Source organism: Gobius niger, assembly GCF_951799975.1.
Source record: "Gobius niger genome assembly, chromosome: 18".
Classification (NCBI taxonomy): Eukaryota; Metazoa; Chordata; class Actinopteri; order Gobiiformes; family Gobiidae; genus Gobius; species Gobius niger.
Genome location: NC_136869.1, coordinates 25,810,372 through 25,827,690, shown reverse-complemented (window position 1 = coordinate 25,827,690; position 17,319 = coordinate 25,810,372). Strand labels below are relative to the sequence as shown.

General features: G+C 43.1%; 1 protein-coding gene across 2 annotated transcripts in view; it reads right to left on the bottom strand.

Annotated features, from left to right (window-relative positions):
- The window catches only part of LOC306977581 (RNA-binding Raly-like protein), a 316,297-nt gene extending 301,260 nt beyond the window's left edge, over positions 1-15,037 (bottom strand). For both annotated transcript variants that reach the window (XM_079575973.1, XM_079575974.1), the window contains exon 1: positions 14,931-15,037. The gene's annotated coding sequence lies outside the window, so the exon portion shown is untranslated. The remainder of the gene's footprint in view (positions 1-14,930) is intronic.
- Between the last annotated feature and the right edge of the window lie 2,282 nt (positions 15,038-17,319).

The window sequence follows — 17,319 nt, the reverse complement described above, 5'->3', positions numbered from 1 at the left end:
CAGAATGTAAATATCCCATCTCTAATGCACCAATGTATTACTGTTAAAACGTTTGAATGTTGCCGTTCACATAGAATGCTGCATGAACGTGATTTGATATAGACAAACCGAGGCGCCTGCTTTACTCGACGAGCTAACCGAGCGGAGTTTTTCCTCGTCGCCACATTTAATTAACGCACGGACCCACGGACAGAGAAGGAAAACTCTTCCGCGATGTACAGGTTATATCTATTTAAACATTTTGTAATGAGAGCTAAGTCACGTGCCCAAAGGTTTAGGCGGGTCCTTGAGTGCGGGGCACCGATTATTTGGGGGTTTTGTTGGTTATTATTAGTTTTGGATTCTGTTTGGTCATTCATTTCAGCACTTTGTTGTCCATATATGGAGAATCAGAGGCGGTGACATATGCTAACTAGTCTTCACAGGCACGTGCTCGCAAGTCGGGATTCACGAAGCTCAGATCACACGTGCGAAGGATTTTCCCGACTTAGGAACGTGTGGTGAATCTGCCGCAGTTTCCTGACACTGCCTTCGTAAGAACGGATTTCAAGAAGTTTCTTTACAAGATGTTCATGGATGAGGCCCAATGTTTGTAGGAGGCTCTCAGTGCTGATTCTGCTTTCCGATTGGATGAGACACAGTTTCGTGCTCAGTCTATGACGCAACAAAATCCAGGAAGCGCAGGTCGGAGCTCATGAGCAGCAGAAGAAAAATAAAATCCACCAAAGTGAACAGGATGAGTCAAATGAAAGGCACAAAAATAGCAACGTTACAACAAAAGCTCGCCTTGAACGCGGCGGGGGGGGTTTACCTCACACCCTGCCTGTAACGGACACAAAATGGCTACAGGATGGAGCCTTTGTTACATGTATGTATTCTCCGCTGACTCCTGCGGTGAACCTGTCTAAGGCGTGGGCACGTGGAGACACAGTGTGATCAATAGCACGAGCGGCGCGTATATAGAGTGATGTTTAATTCATGCTACGGCGCAGGTGTGTCCTCTGGTAGTGAGCAGGAGCAGGAGCAGCAGCAGCAGCAGCAGAGTCTGGCTGGGCACAGATAAGACTGAACCTGCCCTGGGCCTGCACTACAGTGGAGGAGGTAATACAAGTCAACAGTACACGCCTATAGGATTAATCAGACGTGCGAATCCTACTGATACTACCATTACTGCTACCACCACTACTACTACCGCTGCTACTCGCGGACTGGAGAGCAGTGTCGCTGAAGCTGATGCAGACGTAGAAATGCCTTCAGCGATCTGAATCGATATAAGATGATATTTGGTGGCCGCTGGATGTGTATCTGACGCCACAATAAGGAGAAACTGGACTGAATGTGGTTTAGCATTTAGCTCAGAGGCCACTTTCACACGCTAATTCTTATCTCAAGTCAAATTTCTAAATGTGGTTGATGTGTCGGCAACAGCTGAAAACCTCTGGATTGTTCATGATATGTGATGTTTCATGGCTAATGCTAACGGCTATAGGAAAAAAATACATTGAGTCTTATGCTAGTTGCTTTTTGTTGGTATTAAGAATTAGACTGGCTGACATGAGGCAGAGAAACAGGCGAGACATGACGAAAAACACTCAAACAGAATCCAACCAACGCCTAACGTGAATGTTTTTAAAGTGATATCATAGGGTAGGTTAAACATTTTTGATTGACTAATATAAATTAATAAATTGTGTTATAGGCTACAATGAACACGAGTCGAACATTAACATTGACTTCAGTGCAGGGGATGTTTTAAACGTGTGCCTGATGTGACTGGCCTCAACTATGCGCAATGCTTTGTTTCATTGTACCTTTTAGCAGGGCTGTAACCATGAAGGGGGCTAACTGGGCATTTGCTGAGGGGTCCCAAAGGGGGCCCCAGAAAAAAATAAAATCTTAAAAAACAGCAAATGGACCAGGTGAAAGTATTATTTATGATCTAAAATGAACCAGAATGTAAGAAATGGCATCTGAATTATGATAAGTTTTCTGGGGGGAGGGAACCCAAGCCCCACTTTAAAGTGCCCTCCCACACTTTAAACAACTTCTGATGGTCCCTCGGACAGATCCAGTCATGTATTTGGAGGTACAACTGGCTTTAGTCTATGCTAGGGGTGTAATGGTTCAGCTATCTCACGGTTCGGTGCATCACGGTGCAAGTGCAATATAAAAAAAAAGTTGGTTTTGAAATAAAGTAGCCAAATGTTCATCCTTTGGCAGTATTTATGGTCTCAGAGTAAAATAGGCAATAATTTGTAATTTTTCAAAGCTGCTTATTAATAAAAGCTCACAAAACAAAATAGAAAACAAAACTGTAGTGCGCAACAGTACAACCCCCCCCCCAAAAAAAAAAAATAGCAGCGCAGTGATACGTTTCAGTTTCCATACTCTGCAGCTAAAACACTCACAGCAGCGCATTTGCTGTGAGGCTCGTGTTTGGGGTGTTCCTGGACAACATTGCACTTGGACTTTATAGGAAACAAAGCTTTTGAGGCGGATTATGACCAAGATTGGACCTTACACATTTGTCTATCGCACTGGATCTTCACTCGCACAGCCTGGTCTTCTTGTTTTTGGCTTGTAATTCCAAAAACCCGGCTCAGGACCGACCAATATCTCACTGCAAAGTTTGGTGAAAAGTTGACAGCCCTGGACAGTGCTTAATTTGACGCCCCCGTTCGAACGCATTCCCCCAATTTTCAGTTTTTCAGGGTTAAGGATCCAGGAAATATTTAGGAGGATCCGGCAAAAAAATGGATCTGATATAATGGTGTTTAATGAGAGTGTTCCGGCAAATGCTTTGGCCTGTTCCCCCAATCCATCCCATCAGACCATTCCTGAAAATACACATTTACAAATGAAGTACTGGCCCGGGACCATACATGGTAGATTCCGGTGATGCCGTCTGTATCTATTCTGTTGTCAGGAACTCTCCCTTTGCATCGCCCTCACTTCTACATAGATGTTTTATATTGCCCTGAACTTAACCATTGCTTGTTATGTAGTAGAGTTCAGTTTAAAGCTAGTACATGTAGAACATACAGCTAATAGAAATCATGTTGCTCTTTTTATCGCCCGGCCACACTGTACAAGAGAAGTACATGATTACTCGCCGTTACCGTATTATAGCCCCCGAAAATGTTAATGATAAAGACACTTTGAATAATCTAGCTTAACCACATGCTAGGTCTAAACTGTCACGGTGCACTCATTCCCATCCGCTGCTTGTTTGAAACCACCGACACTCACCGGCCTTGACTTAATAGTGTTCTTTATTGGCCCGTGCAATAATACACTGTGTCCTATTAAAGCCGATGCTTGCGGATGGAAACATTTCGGGCTCTGACAGTTATCGCCCAAGTGGGACTCATTTGTAACAATGAAATACGGATGAGAAGCCGGGACGCGCTGGCTCGGAATACTTAAGAGTGCTTTTACAGTGAGCTCCTTCGGGAATTTGACGATGAAATTTGGGGATAACGAGGAAGTAGATATGCTCCCAAAAAGACTAATGCAGTATATAGTATATATATATATGGGTGTGGTTAGGGCTGTCAGTGACTTTATAGTAACTGGGGAAAGAGGCCACAAAAACAAGGCATTAAAGAACAATATACAGAGCGTAGCTAAGTTTTTGGAGGTAGTTTCTGTGGATGGAGTGGTTTGAGTTGAGTCTCTCTCTTAAACCTAAAAGCCAGGGCAGAAATACAGGAGTGAGACACATTAGGTCAAAAACATACCATTTAACCTCTTACCCCCTGCTTTAACTGAGCACATTTTCTCCAGTTCAGCTTTACCCAAATCTAAAACCTCCAGTAAGGTAAGGTAAGTTTTTGGGTAACACTTCATAATAATGGTACATGAGCTCATGCATGATTTTCATGAACTTGTGTATGAATGAATGCATGACTTCATGATACATTCATGCATTACTAAATCATGACGTCTCAGGAACAAACATGATCACATGTTGGTTCATGGATGACTTCATCTCTGAATTAAATGGTCATACCGCCTTTGCTCTGCCCAGTCCCGTCAGACCTTGGAAGCTAAGCAGGGAAGGGCCTGGTCGGTACTTGGATGGGAGACCGTTTGGTAACACCAGGAAGCCTAGCGAATGTAGTGAGTGTGTGAGTGGTTGGTGGTGGTCGGAGGGGCCGATGGCGCAGACTGGTTGCCTCGCTTCCGTCAGTCTATCCCAGGGCAGCTGTGGCTACAATAGTAGCTTACCACCACCGAGTATGGAGTGAATGAATAGTGCAATGTAAAGCGTCTTTGAGTGTCCAGAAACCAATGCATTATTATTATTATTAAACGTGTAACTACTGTAATGAATGTACATGAAGATCTTAATAATTCATCAGGATCATGAGGATCACATAAGAACACCATAGGGCCAGATCTTGTGGCGGCGCACGGGGCGGCGCAGGCTCTTGGCGAATTATTTTCCGAGTGGCGGCGCTATATGTGCCATTCGCCTCCGCCACCTATGAGGGGGCGTCACAAGAGGAGGCGACTGCACTGATGGAAACACGGCTGACATTCACTTCCTGGTTTACATTGCGCTGGCTTGCGTTCTTTCTTAAGCCTTAGGCTCTCACAGGTCAAACTAAAAACTTTATTTACCCCATCGTGAGCGAAACCATGTTCACGTCTCCAGAGAAAAAGAGCTACAGCGTCCGCTGTGGCACGGATCGGCCCGCGCTCGGCGTGAACGCGAAGCAAAACAAAAGCACATGTTCACCCCCCACAACCACACAACCACTCTCCTGGACGCGGAGTCGATCTGTTTGGAGGAAAATGTGTGCGTCTCAACCCACTTAAATGCGCTAAGTCTGGAGTGGCAAGATCACAACGTGCTCCTACTGGGCGCAAAATGTCACGCTATCGTCTCCGTTTTGATGCACAAGATCGGGCCCTATGAATTCAATAAAACAGCAATGAAATGACACTAAAATAATCAACCAATCATGATCATGAGGATCATACATGAACATCATGACTCATATGGAGGAAATCTACTTGTAAATTATGGGTAAGAACACAAAGTATAACTTTATAGGATAAAATTTACAACAATCATGAACTTATCATTTGCTAATCCTTAATACATCATGATTTCATAGTGATTATGTCCCCTTATCTAAAGTGGTGCATTATCCTAAACTTTTTAACCTGTGAAAGACCAGCTCTGGAGGTTTTATGTGGTTATGTTGTACTTGTAATAATTAGTAATAAAAGTTTTTAAATGTTTTCTTCACACAAAAATTCCAATTTGAGGAAACAATCCACAATCCAGGAGCACGTGCGTAATTAGACGATGGGTCACGTTTTTAGAGCGTGGAGCGCGGCCCTTTGATCGCAGCGCCACAGCCGGACCATGGCACATTCTGTCTTCTCTCAGGACGGTTCAGTTCACAGTGGGATAAACACAGCTCTGTCCTGTGAGACGCGTGGAAAGTAAATGCAAACAAAAATTGTGAGGCTGCAGCGCGATGCAGTTTTGGAGAAGTAGCACGAGCTGAGGGAGAAGGCAAAGGCGAGAGAGAGCAGGCTCTTGGTGGTGTCAGTGAAGGATAGTTGTAGTAGCTGCACGTAACACACTGAGCTGCACGAGGCTGCGCTGATTCTGTCTGTAATAAAAACAGGTGTACTCGAGTCCAGTGGATTCCTACGGCGACTTTCTATCAGCAGTTTTATTATACATTATGGACGAGCTTGTTGGCGCATCAAGAGGGACAGGCCAAAGATAAATCGTTCATAAATGATATTTCTGTGTGGCCCAGTAGACCGGTGGTTGGGGAACACTGCTTTAAAGTGTGCAGTCAGGACTTTCGGGTTTCACGCAGCTATAAAATCTGGGACAGACCTTCAGAAGATGAGAAGATGGCCTTAACTTTGTTTGAATGATTATCCATCTTTTGTCTTCATATGAGTCTGGGAACCGTTAAACGATACCAGTATGGTGTCGGCAAAAGTGTTTAGGTACTAGAAATAAAACTATCGAAAAAGCAGGTACCAAAAAATATATCCTCAGAGACCAAGTTTTAAAGGGACAGGCCACCGTTTTTACATATTGAGATATGTTCTTACAGGGGTTTAGATGAGTTGATGCATAACTGTCTGGTCACGGACAAAGACCAAAGATGTTGTTAGCATTTGGCCTCTCCCAGCATATTCCTATAGCTCCAAAGGGGGGTGTTGGAAGTTGGAAGCGACCACGCTCTTCCAAAGACAAGACAGGTACGTATCAACTCGTCTAAGTTCAGGTAAGAACATATCACAGGATGGAAGAACTGTGTGCCCTCAGTCATGCAAAAAAGACCAAAGATGTTGTTAGCATTTGGCCTCTCCCAGTATATTCCTATGGCTCCAAACGGGGTGAAGTTGGACGTGACCACGCTCTTCCACGGGCACAAAGACCAGACAGGTACGTGTCAACTCGTCTGAGCTCAGGTAAGAACATATCTCAGAATGGAAAAACGGTGGCCTGTTCCTTTAATGCCTGTTGGGTCCAGGGACAGCATTAAAGGAACATTAGCAACATAACATTATTGTTCTGTTTTATGGTTCGAGATGAGAAATATTTTCATATAGGCACAGTATCATTCAGGTAAACCAAGTATCATTAATATATGAATTGTCCTCTACAATGACCTTGCCTGGCCTTGACCTGAGGACGTTTCGCCTCTTCACACTCTTCTGTTCACCCTCTGGTCAACACTGTCTGACCAAAAAGAGTCGGCAACAAAAAAAGGAAAAGGTCACACACTCTAACACTTGGTTTTGATCACATCACGCATTCGCTGTAGGACGCACTGATGCTTTACCGCAGATCACGACATATCTTCAACTAGGGCTGTGCAATTAATCGAAATTCGATTACGATTTCGATTACAACAGTAAACGATCACAAAATTAGCATAATCGCAAAAAATCGATTATAATTTTTTTTTTCAATTTTTTTTTCAATGTTTTTTTTCAAATTTTTAATTTTTGGATTTTTGTCACTTTTTTGATGGATTTTTGTCTATTTTTATGGATTTTTGTCACTTTTTTGATGGATTTTTGTCTTTTTTGATGGATTTTTGTCTTTTTTTTAATGGATTTTTGTCTTTTTTCTGCTGGATTTTTGTCTTTTTTTGCTGAATTTTTGTCACTTTTTTGCTGGATTTTTGTCACTTTTTTGGGGGGATTAATGTCACTTTTTTAATGGATTTTTGTCCCTTTTTTGATGTTTTTTTTTTTAAAGGCAACAAATAATCGTTTGAATAATCGTGATTTCAATTATGACAAAAATAATCGTGATTATTATTTTTTCAATGATCGAGCAGCCCTATCTTCAACAATTCTGAACAATATTCCTGTACGGCGCTCTGCAGGGCGAGACGAGCTGACCGGAGTTTTTATTCCTGACCGAGATCGAGGCTCAAGATCCGGAGATGGGGCCCCCCGGGCGCCGGACTGCGGTCAGACAGCTACTGCTCCTTGACAGGTCGCCCCAGTGGTACTAAAGGATACATGAAACGAGCAGATTTTGTTTTACCGGGATGACGTAGGTACATCTCATCAACAAGGGATTTCGATGCTGTGATTTCAAACGAGCAGAGGACATACGGCATCACACTCCAGCACACATTCCCATTGTTTAACGGGTGCACTCGCTCGACCACTCGCTTCTGCTCTCGACAAAGTACTCCAAAATCCTTTCCGGCTATGAATGAAAAAATGAGTCGTCCCGTTGAAAGCACAGGGCTATAGGGGCTTTTAGGTCTATAAAACAGACACAGTCACATCGCCGCATCCTGGTACCATTATCTATATCTTTTCCATCTTTTAGAAACATTACACCGCGGCGGAGCATTTCGGTGGCTCGCAGATGCTCTTTGTGCGTTTGTAAACAGGTGCTTTGAAGGATTAGTTGCTCGTAAGCCACATCTGTAGTCGTACAATGCAGTGAAATCATATCTGCGAAGGGCTCACTTCGTTTTAAGCAGCTTTGCGACTGAGTGGAATGACAACGGTTCATGAAGACAGTACGCGCAATAAAAGCTCATAGTGAGAGTCAGCGCTTGTGCTAAAACTATTTCTAAGGTTTATTTACTACTTTGGACAACTTATCTTTGGTGCAGGGCTACACGGTTAACCTTTGAGCTGCTGCAGTAACCTAACCTCAGTGATGGACATGTTCGCCGATCAGAATTATGCCTCGCTTCCTTTCGCTGCCGGGTCAATCGAAAGTCACTGCAGTTTGCATGCGCTGTAGTGCGTTATAAACAAACTCCATGTGTGTCACAGTGCAAACGGTAAACAGTTCTCAGCGTTGGTAACTAGTGTCCCGCGCCCCGTGAAGAGGGATGCACCGATGCGATTACAGAAAAAAAAATACGATATCGGGTATCGGTGACAAATATCCAATACTGAACCGATACCAGTTTTGGCTCTCACCGCTTTAAAGGCACAGCTTTCACAGACTAAATCTAACCCCCAGATTCCACATTCTCCGTGCTCGCCCCGCCCCGCTCCGTTCCACTCCGCCCCGACCGCCGCAGCAAATGCGTTGCTATGTTGAACGTTCAGAAACATTCCACATCGTCCACTCCGCTCCGACAGGCCTACGTCGCCTCTCCGCCACTCCGCCTCGCCACGATAACAAACGGATCAACCTTATTTTCAGGTCCGTCTGCGCCCCGTCAGCTCCGGCCGGATCAAGCTCCACAGTTCAGACGCACCAAACGGGAAAGAGAACGACAACAATATCCGTATTTTCAAAGTAAATTCCCTCCGAGCGGACTTTATTTTAACGAAAATGTCACTATTTCAGACAAAGTGACCTCGATAATTCCCTCTGGGGAGTTTGTTATCACAAAAACAATCACACGACTCGATTAAGCTTCTGTTGCTTTCGTTCACGTAACTTTTTTTCCTGCCTCTCTCTCCCTCGCGCATGAGGGGGGGGGGCACAGGCTTCATGCTTCAACGCGGTATAGCTCGCATGCTCATAAATAGTTTTTTATTATTTTATTGGGAGGTTTATTTCTCCAAGTCGTTGCTTTGTGCGCGTGCTCCTCGTGGAGCTGGAGCACTGGCGGAGAGGACCGGGGCGGACTGAAGCGGAGACAGTGGGCGTTGATGTCGCGTGAATATGGGCATGTGCTGTGTGTCATTTTGAAGGGCAGGACCTGGAGTCCAATCGCTGAGTTAGTTTTATCCTCCACAAACATGTTTGATCACCGTGCAAAATGCCGCGGCTAGCAACAGCATGCTAAAGCTAGCAGCAACATGCTAATGCTAACGTCAACTAATCAAGACTGGGCCAGAAACTATAATTTGATCACTTAAAGTGGCCTAATAAAATAATATCAGTGTTTGTATTTTAGTTTATGAAATGTTAAGGAATAGCTGATCTAGCATATTTGTTATGCACAAGTTGTAATGATCAGATCAATTCATGTCAGGTAATGTTTTTCCATTACAGTTTATTAATGGCCTATAATTGAAAACATCTTGTTTGCAAGAGAGAATAAAACTGATCTCACACTGGAGAAAAGAGGATTTTTTTTTTCATTCACAAAAACAACTTTTAAGAAAGTCTCTTGGTATCGGTTAATATCGGATATCGGCAGATACTCAAACCCTCGGTATCGGAAGAAAAGAGTTGGATTGGTGCATCTTTACCTGCTGATCGCCGTGTCATTGTACAAAGCTGCGTTTAATTGTAACAAGGCAAGGCAACTTTATTTATACCGCGCATTTCGTACACAAGGCAACTCAATGCACCTGTAACAGTAACATCTTTACAGCACTTTTTTAACATAAATATAAGCCGGATTTTCCAAAAAACAAGCAGCGATTTGCAGCTTGTGCTTCAAAGAACACTTTTATGTAGCTGAATAAGGAGGGAGAAAGAGTACGAGAGCCCGGCCCGTTTATTTGAGAATGATCAAAACGGTGGATGTTTTTCTAACAACTCCATAAGTTGCCTCTTTGCCTCTTGCAAACGTGCATCTTGTTGCAACATGAAGCTGAAATGTGATAAATGATTTAGGACTATATCTATATATATGCAGCTCAAAATCAAACACAGGCTATGAAATATTAAAATCACAAATCGAATCGAATACATCTTTTTCAATAGATTAGGAATAATGTGTGTGTGTCTTGTCAGATAAAATAAAGCCCTGGTAGTTGCTGACAATGCTCCAATCGCTCAAGATCTAGTTCATAAAGGTCTCCCCGGGGATTGAACCCGCAGCCTCGTCATCACCAATGTAACTAAGCTCTCAGTCGTACAGGAGTTCTAGACATCCTAGGCGAAGCTTCTTGACTCATTGCCTATGCTCTGCAGCTGAAGTGTGGGGGTCAGTGGGACGTTTCGCTTCGTCAGCAACACGAAAGACCTTCTGACCCCAGCAGGACTAAACAAAAGATAATGTTAGCTTGTCCAACCCTTTTTATTCAAAGGCTCCTTGTTTCTTTTGCTAGAGTTTGAACCTCAATGTCTTCAAAGGAGTGGTTAGCGGCTTTGAGACGGGGCCGCGGGAGCTTTCTCTACAATGTTGGTAGAGCCTCTTATGCAGTCGCTGTTTCGTTAATGCTCTACTCTCTTTTTCTTCACAATGAACTGAATATTTGTGGCTGGGAGTTTTGTCTTCAGAATTTTTCCTGTCTCAAAGGGTTCTTCTGTTTGTTCTTCTTGTCCTTTGAGATTTGTCCTACGCGCTTCGACTGCAGAGCACAGCTGACGACGCAAGAAGTTTCGTCTTTAGGATGGTTTGATGGTGTCGTTTTGTACAAGCGATACAAAACGAAGGCAATTTCATGGAGAAAAGTTGGAAAACGAGGGAGGATCTTCATCTGTACGGCACAATCATTTACCTCTCGGTGCGTCACACCCATTGATCAGGAAAGTGGAATGATAAACCCGTCACGAGGTGCAGCTGTCAACACACCGGCGAAATGGGCGGTGGAAGCTTTCAAGACGAGCTCGAACTCGAGACTGCGTCGAACGTTTGTGCCTGCAAAGACTTTCCATTTTCCAATCTGCCTCACATCTGCAAATAGTCACTGCAAATTGATTTAGAGGGAGTAAAGCCGTGTGATTCTTGAGTTCGACGCAACAGATGGCAGATAGAAAAAAAGAACGATTGAAGAAGTGTTTTGTGCTCGCTGCAAACACTGTAACAGCTTTCCCCTGTTTTCGTAAAGAAACTATATAACAATAAGCTTCAAAGTGGACGGTGGCTGAGAAGCATATTTCATATTTGATGTTTGGTCTGTTTAATGTATGTAATGTAGTAGGATTACTCAAAACTATGTGTCAGAGAAGCGCTTTAACCTCTTACCACCTGCCTAAACCAAATGCATTCTGTCCTCTTTGGCTATTGTATAGGCTTGTGTAGCACCTCATTTGAATTTATTTTTATTTTTTTTCAATTTTTGTCACATTTTTGTTGAATTTTTGTCACATTTTTGTTGAATTTTTGTCACTTTTTGTTGAGTTTTTGTCACATTTTTGTCACATTTTTGTTGAATTTTTGTCACGGTTTTGTTGAATTTTTGTCACTTTTTGGTTGAGTTTTTGTCACATTTTTGTTGAATTTTTGTCACATTTTTGTTGAATTTTGTCACGGTTTTGTTGAGTTTTTGTCACATTTTTGTTGAATTTTTGTCACATTTTTGTTGAGTTTTTGTCACTTTTTGGTTGAGTTTTTGTCACATTTTTGTTGAGTTTTTGTCACGTTTGTTGCGCTTACATCCTTGTTTTCTTCTCATTTTTTTGTGGCTGTTTTGGCTGCTTTTTTCCCCAAGAATCTTTTTGATTAGGGTAAAGCCAAACTGCAGAAAATGGAATCCGTTCAGGTGGGAGTTAAGAGGTTAATGCTTGATATTATTACCACAGCTGAAATGCGGACACAAATAAACTGTTGTTGCCTTTATTTAGACTTCATTACGCCGATTAAACATTTCAAAAAGTCCAATCTTCGCACTGGACGAGAATCACCTGAGGACCATAGAGTTTGCAGAATTAGAATTTTTTTCCATCCAGTTTGCCGATACTACAGGTCCCTGGGTCGTTCCAGTCCCGTGTGAACAGGGCTTTAGATATGGATTATGAAAGAGCCGCGTATCAGAACTGTTCTGTTGTGAATCTGATCAGTGCTCGTGCCAAACAGTCAAAGTGAAAGCTTTTGGCAACAGCGGCGCATAATGAGGAGCAGGTAAAATAACACAGTGTCTGCTGCATATTTGGAACCAACCGGAGAGTAATTATATCAAAAGTAAAACTGGCATGTCGGTGCGTAACGGGTCAGATCTGTGGACTAAACACCATCTAAACATGTCTCCTTTGTACTGCACGTCCATACGGTGATATATGTCAGGGCCATTATGATGTATCTGTCTCGTTACTCATGAAACACCCAATTAATTCCTGGCTCTTCATAGTACAGTGTGTGAGCCGGTCGTTCTAATCAAACACGGGAGGTGGAGCCGGGTTAGACGTGACCTGCTGCCCACCCGTCCCTCTCTGTTGCACTGCACTTCCTGGATGAGAGATCATGAGGGGATCCCAGGTAGCCTATGGGGGAATGGTGAGGGAGTGGTCGGTGGTGGTCGGAGGCGGAGGGGCCAATGGCGCAGATTGCCTGCCTCGCTCCCGTCAGTCTGCCTCAGGGCATATGTGGCCTCTGTAGTTGCTGACCACCACTGAGTCTGAAGTGACTTTGAGCGTCTGGGAAAGACCAATGGATTATTGCCTATGGCTGATAATGTTCCTTTATGACGGGGAACCATTAAACTAGTCACTCATGAGAAAATAAGCCCATGTGTGTGAGCTTTGCATTGTATTATGATTTGTTTATGCTGTGTTTGTTACCTTTTTTTTTCATCACATTAAGACTATGACGGTCAAATATCTGACAAAATGGGTTACAATGAGGTATAATGTCTTTACAAAGGCATTGGAATTAGGTTTTTTTCAATACACTGAAGGATAAAACAAACTGTGGTTTATTTTACACGACCCTTGATACATTGTACCTGACAACATTTAGTACAATGTAATGGGCTTTGTAACAATGTGTAATAAGTTGTACCTCTGTTGTAAAAGAAAATAGATTAAAATTAATTGAAAATTAGGGGAAAAGTATGGAAAAACATTAGGCAAAAAAAAAAAATAATAATACAAATTTGGCTAACTGGGGAAAAGATTTTTTTGGGGATAAAATGATTTATTTGAGCTGAAGCAACCAAGGGTAACACATGTTACGCTACCCCCAAACCAAATTTAGTACAATGTAATGGGCTTTGTAACAATGTGTATAAGTGTGTAAATAAGTTGTACCTTTGCAGTACATATATACAATATGTATTTATAGTTTGTTGGTACAAAATGTAATAAGACATGATTCTAACTCTAGCTCTAACCTAAAGCTCTAACCCTAAGGGTCTCGTGTCCTATTACATTATGTACTTACAAAGTACTAATACAAGTTATTCCATTGTGTACGTAGTACATAGGTACACGTTATTACACATTGTTACAGAGCACATTACATTGTACTACATTTAGTTTGGTACAATGTATCAAGGTTGTGTAGGTTAAAGTGATACCAAACGGTTAGCTATGGTTCCTTTAAAGCTCCATGTTCGACCAAAGTACTTTCTGGTATTTGAGGTGGTCGTTCAGCAAACACTTTCATACCTGTATATGTAACGTATGGTCTAGTATGATGTCAAAGACATTTCCTCCGCTGGAGCCTGCGCTGCTACATAAGCGTGTCCTGCCTCTGCTCCTCGCCGCACGCCGCCTGCTGACCCAGGCGCCTACAGCGAGCGGCGGTATTCACATATCTGTCAGTCCCCATTTGTGAGCCGGACACTTTACGTGCAGGAGACGTAACCGTGGCCATCAGCACCACTGCCTCCGAGTGCGTCCTGCTGGCGTCCGCTCTGGTCAGCCGCCGCGTCGCCTCCGAGGCAGCGCTCAGATGAAAACCAAAGAGGGGGGGGGACCACTGCGTGTCATTCCCACCGGCATGCTCTCCATGATGTTTTTGATAAGCAGTGCAACCTCTGCGTGACGTCCGTGCCTATGTAACGCTAACGCCGACGGTTCCCACAAAAGGACACAGCCACAGGTGCACGGTCAGATGCCACGCTTTTATTTCAACACACAATGTAAGTGACTGTGGTGGATGTACCTGTGAAAACGTCTGCTCATCCTCGTGGAGAAAAAAAAACAAAAAGGAAGATTCAAAACTCCCCTCGTCCACCCAGCAAAATGATCAAAAGTATAACATCAAAAGTCAAAAGAAAAACAAATCAACGGGGCTAGTGCAAGAAAAGTGTCGCCGAAAAGAGAAAGGGGGGGCAAAACAAAGGTTTACAAAACTCCAAGCAAACAACCACCGAGCGCCAGAACCCAAATAGAACCGCATAGAGCAAACAGCAAAAGTCGACAGAAATAACCCAAAAAAAAAAAAAAAAATCAAAATGAAAAACAGCCAAAGAGAGATCCTGTGCAAAAGCTGTCTGCAAACAAGTCAGACTCCGAAGATCAAGACAAAATCATCATATCACCCAGATTTTTCCAACCCCCCCCTACTCCCCCCCCCCCAAAACCGCATGCTCCAAACTTGGGCAGGGGGTAGGGGAAAGATCAATTTGCGTAAAAACCGGTCAACGCTTTCAGAGACTCAAAACGACCCCGCAAGCTCGAAAATGCCTGAAATCAAAAACCGAAAAAGAAAAAAAAAAAAAAAAAAAACAAGGAGGGGGAGGGGGGGCAGAGGCAATTAAAAAGACGAGAGGGCAAGAGAGGGGGTAAAAAAAAAAAAAATACAAAAGGAAAAAAAAAAAAAAAGGAAAAAAAAAAATGAAAAAAAAAAGATATAGCCAGTTGGAAGAGGAAGTAGGCTTCTACTCACCGAGCGGGAGGAAAAAGGGTTGCAAGAAGAAAAACTGGCTCAAAATAGAGAGAAATGGCGCGAGGCGGCGGGTAGCAGGGGGGGGGACAGCGCGCGCGCGGAGGGTACAAGCGATGCCGAAAAACGCCGTGGTGGCTCCGCTATGTTTTTTTCTGTTCTTTTTTCCTCCTCCAATTTTTTTTTCTTTTTTTTGTGTTCCTTTCTCTCTCCCGAAGCCTTGCGTTCCTTTTCCCCCCAGTGGTGGTCACGTGACGCGCTCGAGCACAGCCCTCTCTCCGCACTCTCTTCTCTCTTTTTTGGGGGGCGACGCGGTGGAGGCGAGCGAGGCGAGCGAACAGCTGATCCTCCTCCTCTCAGTTCAGGCGGCGACTGCGCACCCAAACGCGGGAGCTCCTCTCCTCTCTTTGCGCTCTCCTCCCCCCCGGAAAAAAAAGAAAAGTGCAGCCTTGTCAGTCAGTCACTCAGCTCCTTTTACAATCCAATTCCCTTGTGCGATTCGCCGAAGTGTCCGAAGAAGAAGACGCCGATTGAGAGAGAGAGGGGGGAGAAAAGGACGCACGGATGTAGAGTCCAAACGCAGCGTGTGCCTTTTTTTTTCTTCTTCTTCTTCTTCTTCTGTTCCCCGGGAGCAGAAGAGAGGAGAGAGAAGAGGAGAGAGGAGAGAGGAGGGATGGTGCTGGCTTATATGCGCGGAGGGAGAGGAAGGAAGGCGCGCGGAAAAGGCTTTGACAACACGATTGGTCGAGACGCACGTGTTAGACAGACAACATTAGAGAGGGCGAGAATGAATGGGAGAAGGAGGGGAGGGGGGGGAGCTGTCCTGTGAGGAAATCAGGCATGAAGTAGTGGAGGCTAAGAGAGCAGGGAAGGGTGGAGATTACAGTTACTTTTGTAGAATCAAAGGGCGTCAATCCTTAAGTATATTAAATATATGTTCTCGATGTCATACTGCATGATGTGGAGAGAGAAACAATCAAAGCCAACAGGTCACCACAGGGCTGGGTACTGTAACATTTTCTTTCTCGATACCAGTACTTTATTGATACTTTGATACCGATGCCTGGACCGTACTTTTCCAGATACCTATAGTAAAATATTTGTGATCTGGAACCAGGAAACAGAACTATGAACTCCAATGTCATAAAAGGTTTATCTTATCTTATCTTAAGACATGTGGGGAAACTGGAGAATAATTTAGGAGGAAAAAATGTGGGGAAATCAGAAGAAATTGTGGCAAAAATAAAGAAAAAATGTTGAGGAAAAAAATGAGGGAGAAAAAGGGGCAAAAATTGGGAATAAATTGGGTAAAAATGGGTGAAAATGGGGATAACATTAGTAAAAGAGAATAGATTTTTTTAAAATTAGGAGAAAAGTATGGAAAAACAGGCAAAAATAATAATAATACAAATGTGGCTAATTGGGGAAAATATTTTTTGGGGGGAAAAATAAATAATTTAGTACAATGTAATGTGCTTTGTAACAATCTGTAATAACGTGTATGTGGGTTAGATACACAATGGAATAATATGTATTTGTAGTTTGTAGGTACAAAATGTAATAAGACATAATTAACTCTAACCTTAAAGCAGTACTAAGTAACTCTTCCCCCTAGAGGCCATTAGTGCAACTGCAGGTGTAGTAGCAAGTTACGATTTTTTTACTTATTAATTGTCTTGGAGAGTAAATACTACGCTGACAGGAAAGGCGAAGGGAGAGAGGGTTATTGTACATCCAATTATACAATGGAATTTTTTTTTTTTCTCTCAACCTTTGCTGTAAATACTGTTTAAAGTGACGTTAGCCCGCAGTTAGCTTTGCCCGTTAGCATGTTAGCTTCTTCTTCATGATTCCATTAGTGTGTATTGCTTTCTCCGGACCGGTGGCAGTCAAGTTGCAAACATGGTTTTCTGGTCAGAGACACCAGGGGGAGACGAAAGACCCTCCAATCATCCCATAAACACTTGTATTACCCCCACAGGGACTACGGAAAGGATTTATTAAGGTGAACACGTTACTTAGTACTGCTTTAAGCTCTAACCCTAAGGGTCTCGTGTCCTGTTACATTATGTACTTACAAAGTACTAATACAAGTTATTCCATTGTGTACGTACTACATAGGTACACGTTATTACAGATTGTTACAGAGCACATTACACTGTACTACATTTACTTAGGTACAATGTATCAAGTGTAAAATAAAGTGATTCCCAACCAAGTCACTTCCTTTAATCCTGTGCTTGGACCAACAGCATCAAAACTTGGATCTAAAGATATAAGATATTTTTTCGGAACCTGCTTTCGATACTCTCATTTTCTCGATGCTGGTAAAACTTTCTTTCCGATACCAGACTGTTATCAGCCCTAGTCACTAAGCGTTAGTGATCTGCTG